The following is an 11,996-nucleotide window of genomic DNA, read 5'->3' on the forward strand; positions in this document are numbered from 1 at the left end:
CCATTCCGAGTGACAACCGAAGCCTTCGCCGGAGTTAGATCTCGAGAGAGTTAGCTCTATCTCCCATCTATAGCACCACCGGTAGCCTTGACACACATCCACTAGAAGCAAGGCATTGCTTCCAGTTGGTCTTTTCATTTTCTCTTCTTTTCTTATATTGTATTGTATTACATTGTGGATTAAGGAATTAATACATTATGTGTTCATTGCATTTCTATGTTTCCTTCGATTCCACCTTCATCTTTCTTTACTTAGCATCCTTAACTTTCATTGCATCACTTAGTTAGATTGCTAGAGTATCACATACTTAGTCATGTGGATTAGAGATATGAAACATGTAGCAAACCATCGGAACGTGTGCGTTGCATGAGTGTGTGAGAAAACCTTATTTGCTTAGTGTGAAGTTGTAGCAACGTCTGTCTATAGGCGGACGCAACGCTTGCCTATGAATAAAGTCAACAACAACTAACTGTCTGAGAGGGTAAGTGGTTGGTCGCATCAAGCAATGTAAGCTATTGTTCACTAGAGATAAGAATAATCTTGCATCAACTAGGCTTTTGCGGTTACCTTGTCTTATGTATGCGTCCATCACACCTTTAGAGCTACTCGGGAGAGAGTCTAAAGAAAGAACACAACATTCGGGAGAGCTAGGTTATCCTGACTCTTTTTCATACATGATGACATGCAGAAATGCATGTCATCTTAGGCTTTTTATTTAGAATTATGAGGACTGTTAAGCAGAATATGCGACAATTATGTTAGGAATTCATAAGAAATTGAGCTTGTGGTGTTTAGCATTAAGAATCTTGGCTAACTCATTATTATGCGTTATTATGCGTTCAATTGTCTATTTTTGTAGTTAACGCATGAAGTGGATGCAAACGCGAAAATCGGACTACCGCATAGTCGACCGCATGCGAAGAAACTCTCCATCGCAAAGGCGAACTCGTTCGATCAACGCATGACCTCAGACGCATGGGCGTAAACACATAAGCCATGTCTAATGCATGATTGCATGCAGGACCCCATCCGTCCCTAATAAATTTTCCCTTTCCTAAGTAATAAATTTTCCTACCCAACACATAACTTCTACACGATGACCGCAATTGCTTGACTAGCGCAACTCCCATGCAATGGATGCATGCAGCTGATTATCGCAACACCCATGCGTTGATCGAACGCGTTCATCTTTGCGATGGAGAGTATCTTCGCATGCAGTCGTCTATGCAGTAGTCCGGTTTCCGCGTTTGCGTCCACTTCTTGCGTTAGCTACAAAAATAGACAATTGAATGCATAATAATGGGTTAGCCGAGATTCTTAATGTTGAACGCCGCAAGCTCAATTTCTTATGAATTCCTAACATAATTGTCGCATATTCTGCTTAACAGTCCTCATAATTCTAAATAAAAGGCCTAAGATGACATTCATTTCTGCATGTCATCAATACACATCGCATGCATCCTAGATTTAGGCTCTAGTGTGTATAGCATGATCGCATAACTTGCGTTGACTAAGGTTGCCCTTGCGGTCACTCTTAAGGATTGCGATGAAGACATCCCCAAATTTTATCTATTTTCCATCAATTTACTTCACGTCAACAGTTGTCGTGTCTCTACCTCTCATTCATACTTCTCATTGCATTGTCTATTAGTTAGGAGTAGAAGTAAGTGGTAGCTTAAAACCCCCCATCATTCTTTTATTCAACAGTCGCCTACACATTACCGCATATGTCTAGCTACAAGTCCCTGAGTTTGGCCTCGGATAACACAAGAAACTTGCGTTCGCTTTATACTTGGCGTGAGCTTAAGAAAACTTGTGATGGGAATGCATGGTCATCACATACATTCATCAACGCATAGTTCATTCCAACACATGACCACCGACGCATGAGAATCAACGCATAGCTTAAGAACATTCATCGCATATTGTGTTCACTTAAGTTTAGTCATAAAGTCTTTGACGACTAAAAGTCATCATGTTTTTGGCGCCGTTGCTGGGGACTTCGGCAATTCAGTGTGCTAACGGTAATTTTTATGATTTTATTGCAGTTCTCAATCTCTGGCGAATTATGACACGGAGATTGAGAGGACGTACCGACGAAGATTGAGAGATAGCTGGCAACAACAACAACCAGATAAAGACAACATGGCTGGGCAGCCTGGAAATAGAGCACCAAATGAAAACAATGTCATGGCAAATCCAATCCTACTGGTAAACGATCGCAATAGGCCCATTCAAGACTATGCATCGCCGAACTTCTACGATTTCTCCCTAGGAATCATGAGGCCTACTCTTGATGGATCTCGATTCGAAATGAAACTGGTGATGTTGCAGATGATTCAGACTGCTGGACAGTTTGGAGGAAGGCGTGGCGAGGACCCGCACGCCCACCTCCGGAGCTTCATAGAAATCTGCAACACTTTTGTGTTCCCGAATATCTCTACCGAAGAAGTTCAACTAACTTTGTTTCCATTTTCTTTGTGTGATCAGGCTCGAAAATGGGCGTACTCTCTCTAATCGAGGGAGATTACTTCCTGGGAACAAGTAGTAGAGAAGTTTATGAAGAAATATTTCCCACCAACTGAGAATGCCAGGAGAAGGAAATTAATAACCAATTTTGAACAGGACATGGACGAATCGCTCAGCGATGCGTGAGTGAGGTTTAAGAGGCTGGTAAGAGACTACCCACACAACAGATTACCAGACTGCTTGCAAATGGAGATTTTTTTACAGATTAAACATTGCTTCGCAAATCGCTATCAATGCGGCAGCCGGGAGGTCTGCTAGACAAAACATATAAAGAGCCAAGAACATCCTTGATCGCATCTCTAAAAATCACGAGGACTGGAGAGAGAGCGACCAAAGATTGAGAATAAAGAATAGTGACGCAAATAATGGTGCTATCTCATCACTTAAAAGTCAGATGACTGCGATGATGAACTTGATACATGGAATCGCAATCAACAATCCAACATCATATATTGGGCAAGTGAACGCAATCAACCAGACCGCTGCAAGGTGTGTTACTTGTGGTGAAGGACACACAATGGAGGAATGCCCAAAAAACCACAGTCTATTTATTTTTTGAAGAATAATCTATTCTCTAACACATACAACCCTGGGTGGAGAAACCACCCCAACTTTACATGAAAAAATCAGCAGCAAAATTTCCAATCAGTGGCGCAAAAAGAAGGGCCACTCGGATTTTTTCTGCAAAGCAACGGTCAGACGAATAATCAAGTCAGCAGTTTGCAGGCACCATAATCTTCCTCTTTGGAAAATTTGTTGAAGCAATATATTGAGAAGAACGAAACTGTGCTTCAAAACTAGGCGACGTCTATCCGCAACTTGAAACTACAAATGGGCAAGATTGCGAACGAACTCAAGAACAGATCGCAAAAGGCCCTGCCGAGTTCAACGAAACTCCCACGTAATCCAGAGGTACGGGTAAAGAGCAATGTCAAGTCGTGACATTGTGGAGTGGAAAGACTATGGTAGGAGAAAAGAAGGAGCCTAGTCGGACTGCTCCAATTGCGCTGGAACTTGAGATTGCGGAGACTCGAGAAGAAGAAGGAGAAAAAGAAGCGATATAGCCAGAGATTGCGTCCACCTCAGAGCCAAAAGAACAAGAGACCATGAGAGTACAATTGCCACCTTTCCCACAGAGACTCAGAAAGAAGAAAAATGACGAGGTATAGTACCAACACTTCATGACTATGTTAAAAAAATTGCATATTAATATTCCGTTCACTGAAGCAATTGAGGAGATGCCCACATATGCGAAGTTTCTAAAGGATATGGTGACCAATAAGAGAGGCACTGGTAAGTTTACCATGGTGGCTTTGACGCAGAGCTCAAAATCTATAATCCCACCAATGATGTGCGATCCTGGGAGCTTTATTATACCTTGCTCCATTAGAGGATTGTACATCGGGCAGGCATTATGTGATCTTGGAGCCAGCATCAACTTGATGCCTCTGTCAATTTTTAAGTAGCTGAATATGGGACAACTTGCGCCGACGACAGTGACTCTCCAACTAGCCGATAGATCTCTGTGCATCCAGAGGGGAAGGTGAAGGACATGCTGGTCACAATCGACAAATTTATATTACCAGCCGACATCATCATCTTGGACTACAAAGCCGACAAGGATGTGCCTATCGTTCTGGGGCGACCATTTTTATCAACAGATCGTGCCCAGATTGATGTGCACAAAGAAGAGATCATCTTGACCGTAAATGGATAGAAGCTCAAGTTTAACATTATTCGTGCCATGAAGTATCCTGACGAAGAAGACCTGAATGAATTTGATGATGGACAGAGTTTGAATGAAGAAGAGAAGCCTAAAGACAAAAACGAAGATGAGGATGTGAGTGTATCCATTGTTACATGCAATGCGATCATAGAAAAAAAACCAAGGAAGATGAAATGACCGCAACCCAAGAAGAAGAATCGATAGTAAATAAAGAAAGAAAAATAACGCAACCATCCATAAAACAACTACCAATAATAGAGCTGAAGACCCTACCTAACCACCTAAATTATGCGTTTCTGGGGCATAATGAAAAGCTACCAGTAATCATTTCCTCTGAACTTAATGAAGACCAAGAGAATTGCTGAGCATTCTGAGAAAATATGTGAGAGCGATTGGCTGACGCTCGCAGACATTCGAGGAATTAGCCCCGCATACTGTATGCATAGAATTCGTCTCGAAGAAAACCATAAAGGATCGATCGAACATCAGCACAGACTCAACCCTGCAATGAAAGAGGTCGTAAAGAAAGAGATAATCAAGTGCTTAGACGCGGGCATCATCTATCCGATAGTAGACAGCACGTGGGTCAGCCCCGTGTAGTGCGTGCCGAAAAAAGGTGGGATAACGGTAGTCCTTAACACAAATAACGAGCTGAGACTGCAAAGAACCATCACCGGATGGCGTATTTGCATGGATTACCGCAAGCTGAATGCGGCAACGAAGAAAGATCATTTCCTTTTACCTTTCATTGACCAAATCTTGGATCGTCTAGCTGGAAATGACTTTTACTGCTTTTTGGATGGGTATGCCGGTTATAATCAGATCATGATTGCTCCCGAAAATCAGGAAAAGACCACATTCACCTGCCCGTATAGAACTTTTGTTTTTTGCTGCATGCCGTTCAGCCTCTGCAATGCGTCGAACACTTTCCAAAGGTGCATAATGGCCATCTTTTTAGAATATCTTGAAGACTCTGTAGAAATATTCATGGACGACTTCTCTGTATATGGGAACACATACGAACTCTGTCTTACCAACTTTGAGAAGATATTGAAAGGATGTGAGGAGACGGACCTCGTACTTAACTGGGAGAAATGTCATTTTATGGTAAAGGAGGACATTGTGCTAGGGCATAAGGTATGTAGGGACGGGTTGGAGGTGGACAAGGCAAAAATTGAAGCAATTGAAAAGCTCCCACCTCCAACAAGTGTAAAGGCTATAAGTATTTTCTTGGGACATGTTGAATTTTATAGACGTTTTGTCAAGTACTTTTCAAAAATAGCACAACCGCTGAGTACGTTGATGGAGGCCGATAGAAAAATTGACTTTGATGATAATTGCTGCAACGCATTCATGATTTTAAAGAACACACTACGACTGCGCCTGTGTTGATCGTGCCAGATTGAACACTTCCCTTTGAGGTAATGTACGATGCGAGCAGGTATGCGATGAGAGTAGTGCTAGCGCAGAAGAGAAAAACAATACTGCATCACAACGCATATGTAAGTAAGACTTTAAACCCTACTCAAACTAACTACACCACCACAAAAAAAGAGTTGCTTGCGGTAATATTTGCGTTGGAGAAATTCAGAGCATATTTGATGGGAACAAAAGTACTCATCCATTCTAACCACTCAACGATAAAATATCTGATCACAAAGAAGGATGCGAAGCCGAGGTTGATTAGATGGGTTCTCCTCCTCCAAGAATTCGATATGGAAATAATTGATCACAAGGGGACGGAGAACGAAGTTGCGGATCATTTATCCAGATTGGAAAATCCTGAGGTTGACCGCAATGAGTCAGAGGTAAGTGTAGTGTTCCCAGACGAGCAGCTATTTTAGATTGAAGAATTGCCATGGTACATAGACGTAGTAAATTATCTGGTTTGCGAGCAATTTCCCGAAGATTATACCGACCACCAAAAGAGGAGGCTCAAACATGAATGCAGATATTATTATTCGGATGAGCTAAATCTGTATAAGAGGGGGTCAGACCAGATTATGCGACTGTGTGTACCAGATACTACTCATCAACGCATATTATCGCAATGTCGTGATTCACAATATGGCGGACACTTTTGAGGGTAGCGCACCACAACAAAAGTATTACAAAGTGGGTACTATTGGCCAACACTATTTAAGGATGCCAGAGACTATGTGATGACGTGTGACCGGTGCCAATGCACGGGTAACATTTCATGGAAACATGCGATGCCCATGAACATCATTTTAGAATTGAAGTTGTTCGACGTCTAGGGTATTGATTTTATGGGACCATTCCCACCTTCGAATGATCACAAGTATATTATGTTAGCCGTCGACTACGTGTCCAAGTGGGTAGAAGTAGTAGCATGTGCCGCAAGTGATGCGGCAGTAGTCTCCAAATTCTTGAAGAAAAATATTTTCACGCGTTTTAGCACTCCACGTGCCATAATAAGTGACGAAAGATCCCACTTTTTCAATCACCTTGTCAAAAATCTGCTGCTGAAATATAATATCCTCCACAAAGTGGACACCGCATACCATCCATAGACGAATGGTCAGGCGAAAATGTCCAACCGAGAAATTAAGTTGATATTGGAGAAGGTGGTAAAGCCTTCGCGAAAATATTGGGCAACAAAGTTGGATGATGTGCTGTGGGCATACCAGACTGCCTACAAAACACCGATAGACATGTCTCTGTATGCGTTGGTGTTTGGTAAAGCATGTCATTTGCCACTGGAGCTGGAGCACAAAGTGTTTTGGGTGGTGAAGAAGCTTAATTTCGACTTAAAAGCAGCAGGGGAAGCAATAAACTACAACTGGTCAAGCTTGATGAGTGGAGAACGCAAGCTTATGAAAATTCCAAAATTTACAAGGAACGAGCAAAACGTTGGCATGACAGTAGGCTATGTGGCAAAAATCTCCACGTCGAACAAAAGGTCTTATTTTTCAAGGCAAAGAGTCAAGGCATATTGCGGAGGTGATTTTCATTGAGAAAAGACCTCTGTAGACCTGAGAAATCTGGAATGAAGGAAAATGGAGTGGCCCCTGCATTGGCATGCGATAGAAAATCATCTGGGGTGCAAGTCTTCTGGAGTATCCTTTCTCTTACTTATGATTCATGAACTTTCACTACTATGATATTGTTTCAATTATCGTATATCTATCCTCATTTTACTTCTTTTTAAAAATAAAATAAAAAAATAAAGAGAAAAATTTTGTTAACTTCGTTTCTTTTAATTATTTGACCCTCTCACTGTTTTCTTTGCAAACGATTGAGGTAAATGATTGTGGAGGCGCTACACGAAGACGCAACTACTTAATTTTTTTATCGCAATCAATAGAAAGAAGATTGCCGCAAAGTAGGATGCGTCAACAAATAAGGCGGGCGACAACGCAAATTTGGGGGTTGTATCTTTCCTTGACTTTATTCCAAATTTTGCACTATCGCATCACATTTTAATTTTGAAAGTTTTATAACCGCATCCTCTTTGATTACCGTAATCATTTAACATTGATCAATTCAGTACATCACCGCGTGATTTCTTTTAGCCAATTATGATTTCAATGATGAAATACATGCTTCTATTTTTTCGTATACACTAGAGTCAACTTAATTTTAGGACAGTCACCTCATGAAATATTTCTAGCAGTTAGTGATCTGCTAGCTTTCTTTCAAACTGACCCTTTATGAAACTGCCTAAGAACATCGCATGACTTCTTTCAATCTTTTAGCAGTGAGGACATTGCCGCATTTTAAATTTGGGGGTGTGGTATTTATTTTCGACCTTGCTATTGTTAGCCTTACATATATATATATATATATAATCATAACATTGCGATCGGATCCTACTCGTAGTTGGATGTTCGCATGACACACGTGGGGGTAAGCCAAAACGAAGGTAGGAATCGTGATCAACACATAAAAGAAATGACCGCAATTCTATTGCCAAATGGGTATGAGTTTAGTCTGAGAAAGGGCGCCTTGCTCGTAGTTGGATGTCCGCATGACACACATGGGGGCAAGCAAAAACGAAGGTGAAGCACTTGGATTAGTGCAAGGTCAGAGGAAAAAAATAATCATGTCTAAAATACGCAAGGATAAAAAAAATCATTTAACACCCCAGTGAAAAAGTTTGTTGAAATAAATCATGCGATGTCCTGGAATCTAGTAAAGTCTTTTTGAAGGTTAAACTTGCGGTCACTAAATTTTAGAAATATTTTTAAAAGAGACCTGAATAAGATTAAGGAAATTTTGGTATATAGGATTTGAATTAGGAATCCTTGAGAAATCTAGGAAAAGAGATTGTGGTCAACTTTCTAAAAGAAATCTTTAGCTTATGCTCGAGGACAAGCATTGTTTAAATTTGGGGGTATGATAACGGGCAGAAATGCACGTTATTACAGTGCTAAGTTATAAAACAATGAAGGTTTGCATTGATAAAATATATATAATGGCGTCCAAAAATCATTAAGTTCATAATTTGCGGTCGCATGTGTCCATCGCATGAAAACAATTAACTTATGTATTTTTGTGCAGAATATGCATTGACATAAGGCGAAAAATGCTATCACAAGAAATCAACGATCGAGTGCAGTGTTACCGCAAGGCTTTGCGGTGATTTGCGCTCACAAATATCTGCTCAAGAAGGATTGCCGCATAGAGCCGGCGCAACTTGGTAGGCGCATCTGAGTGAAAAGCATAATAAATAACGATAGGACAAAAAGCTGATGACGGTCGATTTCGAATGAAGTTGACAAGCCGCTAACGAACTACTGTAGCAAGTACACTCAACTTTTCGATGACAAATATTCAGTGCATTAGACATAGAATTAATGCCATTCCATCAGTGCAATCATAAGAGAGAAGAAGCCTTTCACCCTGAAGCTCTATAAATACTGAAGGCAATCTTCAGTGAAAGGGTTCGTCTAGTTCGACAGTTAGATAATTTTCTCCATAGTTAAAAGTAGCCTTGTTCTTAGTTTTTCTTTTATTTAGAAGGCGGAAGCAAGAGAAGCGAGATTGTGCCGAGAGATCATTCTGGTAAACTTGGATGAGTGCCGGAAGCGTCGAGATTAGAGAGAGGGTGAACTCCTGCAGAAGCAAGAATATCTTTTGAGCAGAATAGATTAACAGTGTAAAAGCCTTGGGAAGCAAGGGATTGCTACCAGGCTTTCTATCCTTATCTTCCATTGTCATCTTGTACTTTGAACTTATTTATAGAAATGGAATTTACTTCTTTATATCTGTTCACTCTCTGTTTATTACGCATGAGTAACTAAATCTGTCGAATGGGTCGAGAAGCACTTAGCTAGCATAACTGGGGATCTTCATTCTATGCGATTATCTTGTATTATATATGCGTCATTCGTCCATAGAGATACTCGAGAGGGTAGTCTAAGGATAGAATCTAGGCTTGGAAAAGTTAGGTTAGAATCTAGGCTCAGGAGAGTCAGATTAGAATGCATAATCAAGAGATAGGAGCTTAGGAATAAGCACTATTTGCTATTAACGCATCGCATGCATCCTAGAGATAGGTTATGATTGTATGTGGTCACCTTGTGTTTGTGTGCATCTTGCATCATCGCATAGGCAAGAAGTAGAGACTAAGAATATGCTCTATGGACATTATCGCATTCATCGCATGCGTCCTAGAACTAGGAGTACTGCATTTGCATTGGAAAATGATTTGCTATCGCATGAGGGTAGCATGATCGAATAGTTTGAACGCATTCCCGGGAAATGCTAGCTAAAGACGTTCTCAACCCGTTCTTCGCATACTCAGTGTATCTACCGCATAATCGATCTTTTCTCAAATCCGTCGCATACTTTTTACACTTTAAACGACAAACCAACCAATCATTAATTTATTTGTTACCGCAAAGTTATCTTAAGAATTATCACCGCATACCGTTTTCCTTAGTCCCTGAGTTCAACCCTGGACTTGCCAGGAAACTCAGTAGGATTTATATTTGGATTCTGCTAAGAAAACTTATTGCACAATGCATTTTCATCACCGCAATTCCTTTCATTAATTTCACCGCGTAAAATAAAACATCAAGTTTTTACAAAAACTTGATGACTATTAGCCGTCAAAGACTTGATGACTAAATTTAAGTGAACGCAATATGCGATGCATGTTCTTAAGCTATGCGTTGATTCTCATGCGTCAGTGGTCATGCGTTGGAGTGAACTATGCGTTGATGAATGTATGCGATGACCATGCGTTCCCGTCACAAATCTTCTTGCGCTCACGTCAAGTATAACGCAAACACAAGTTTCTCGGGTGATCTGAGGTTGAACTCAGGGACTTGTAGCTAGATATGCGGTAATGTGTATGCGGCGGATGAATAAAAGAATGATGGGGGTTTTAAGCTACCACCTATTCCTACTCCTAACTAACAGACAACACAATGAGAAGTATGAATGAGAGGTAGAGACACAACAACTGTTGACGTAAAGTAAATGGATGGAAAATAGATAAAATGTGGGGATGTCTTCATCACAATCATTAAGAGTGACCGTAAGGGCAACCTCAGTCAACGCAAGCTATGCGATCATACTACACACACTAGAGCCTAAATCTAGGACGCATGCAATGTGTATGCAAAAGGGTCAGGATGACCGCATACCGCCATCGTATTGTATTTCTTGGACACAGTCATTGTCCTCTTCTAGGGTGCATACGCTTTGTAATAGCAAATGAAGCTTATTCCTAAGTTTCCATTCTTGCTTATGCAAACGTATTCTAGCTCTTTCGAGCATCGATTCTAACCTAGCTCTCTCGAGTCTTGGGTTCTTTCTTTAGACTCTCTCCCGAGTAGCTCTAAAGGTGTGATGGACGCATATATAAGACAAGGTAACCGCAAAAGCTTGGTTGACGCAAGATTATTCCTATCTCTAGTGAATAATAGCTTACATTGCTTGATGCGACTAACCACTTACCCTCTTGGGCAGTTAGTTGTTGCTGACTTTACTCATAGACAAGCGTTGCATCCACCTATAGACAGGCGTTGCTACAGCTTCACACTAAGAAAATAAGGTTTTCTCACACACTCACGCAACGCACACCTCCCGGTGGTTTGCTACATGTTTCATATCTCTAATCCACATGACTAAGTATGCGATATTCTAGCAATCTCACTAAGTGATGCAATGAAAGTTAAGGATGCTAAGTAAAGAAAGATGAAGGTGGAATCAAAGGAAACATAGAAATGTATTGAAAACATAATGTATTAATTCCTTAATCCACAATGTAATACAATACAATATAAGAAAGAAGAGAAAATGAAAAGACCAGTTAGAAGCAATGTCTTACTTCCAGTGAATGTGTGTCAAGGCTGCCGGTGGTGCCATGGATGGGCGGTGGAGCTGCTCTCTCGAGATCTAACTCGGACGAAGGCTCCGGTCGTCACTCAAAATGGATGAAGGAGATGAACTCTCAAACTTTCTTCTAATGCGTTTGTCTGGATCACAAGGATCTGCCTGAAGGCCAAAACTTAGATGAATTGAAATTCTACTCATCGACTTCTATTTATAGAGCTTGATCACCGACAACATTAATGGACGCTCTGATTCTGATATTCGCGGTGCGTTAGTCCTTTTCTGAATCTTTGCTGTTAACGACATGGTAGGTGAAATGCCAACATCATCTTTTAGTTTTTCTGAGATATGTGTTGATGCGTCCATTCCACCAACCTTGCGTTGATCCCTCTATTATGCGTTATCATGTAGCCGCAATCGTGCAATGACCGTA

This window comes from Benincasa hispida, chromosome 12 (genome assembly GCF_027475165.1).
Source record: "Benincasa hispida cultivar pf3 chromosome 12, pf3_genome.v1.1, whole genome shotgun sequence".
Taxonomy (NCBI): Eukaryota; Viridiplantae; Streptophyta; class Magnoliopsida; order Cucurbitales; family Cucurbitaceae; genus Benincasa; species Benincasa hispida.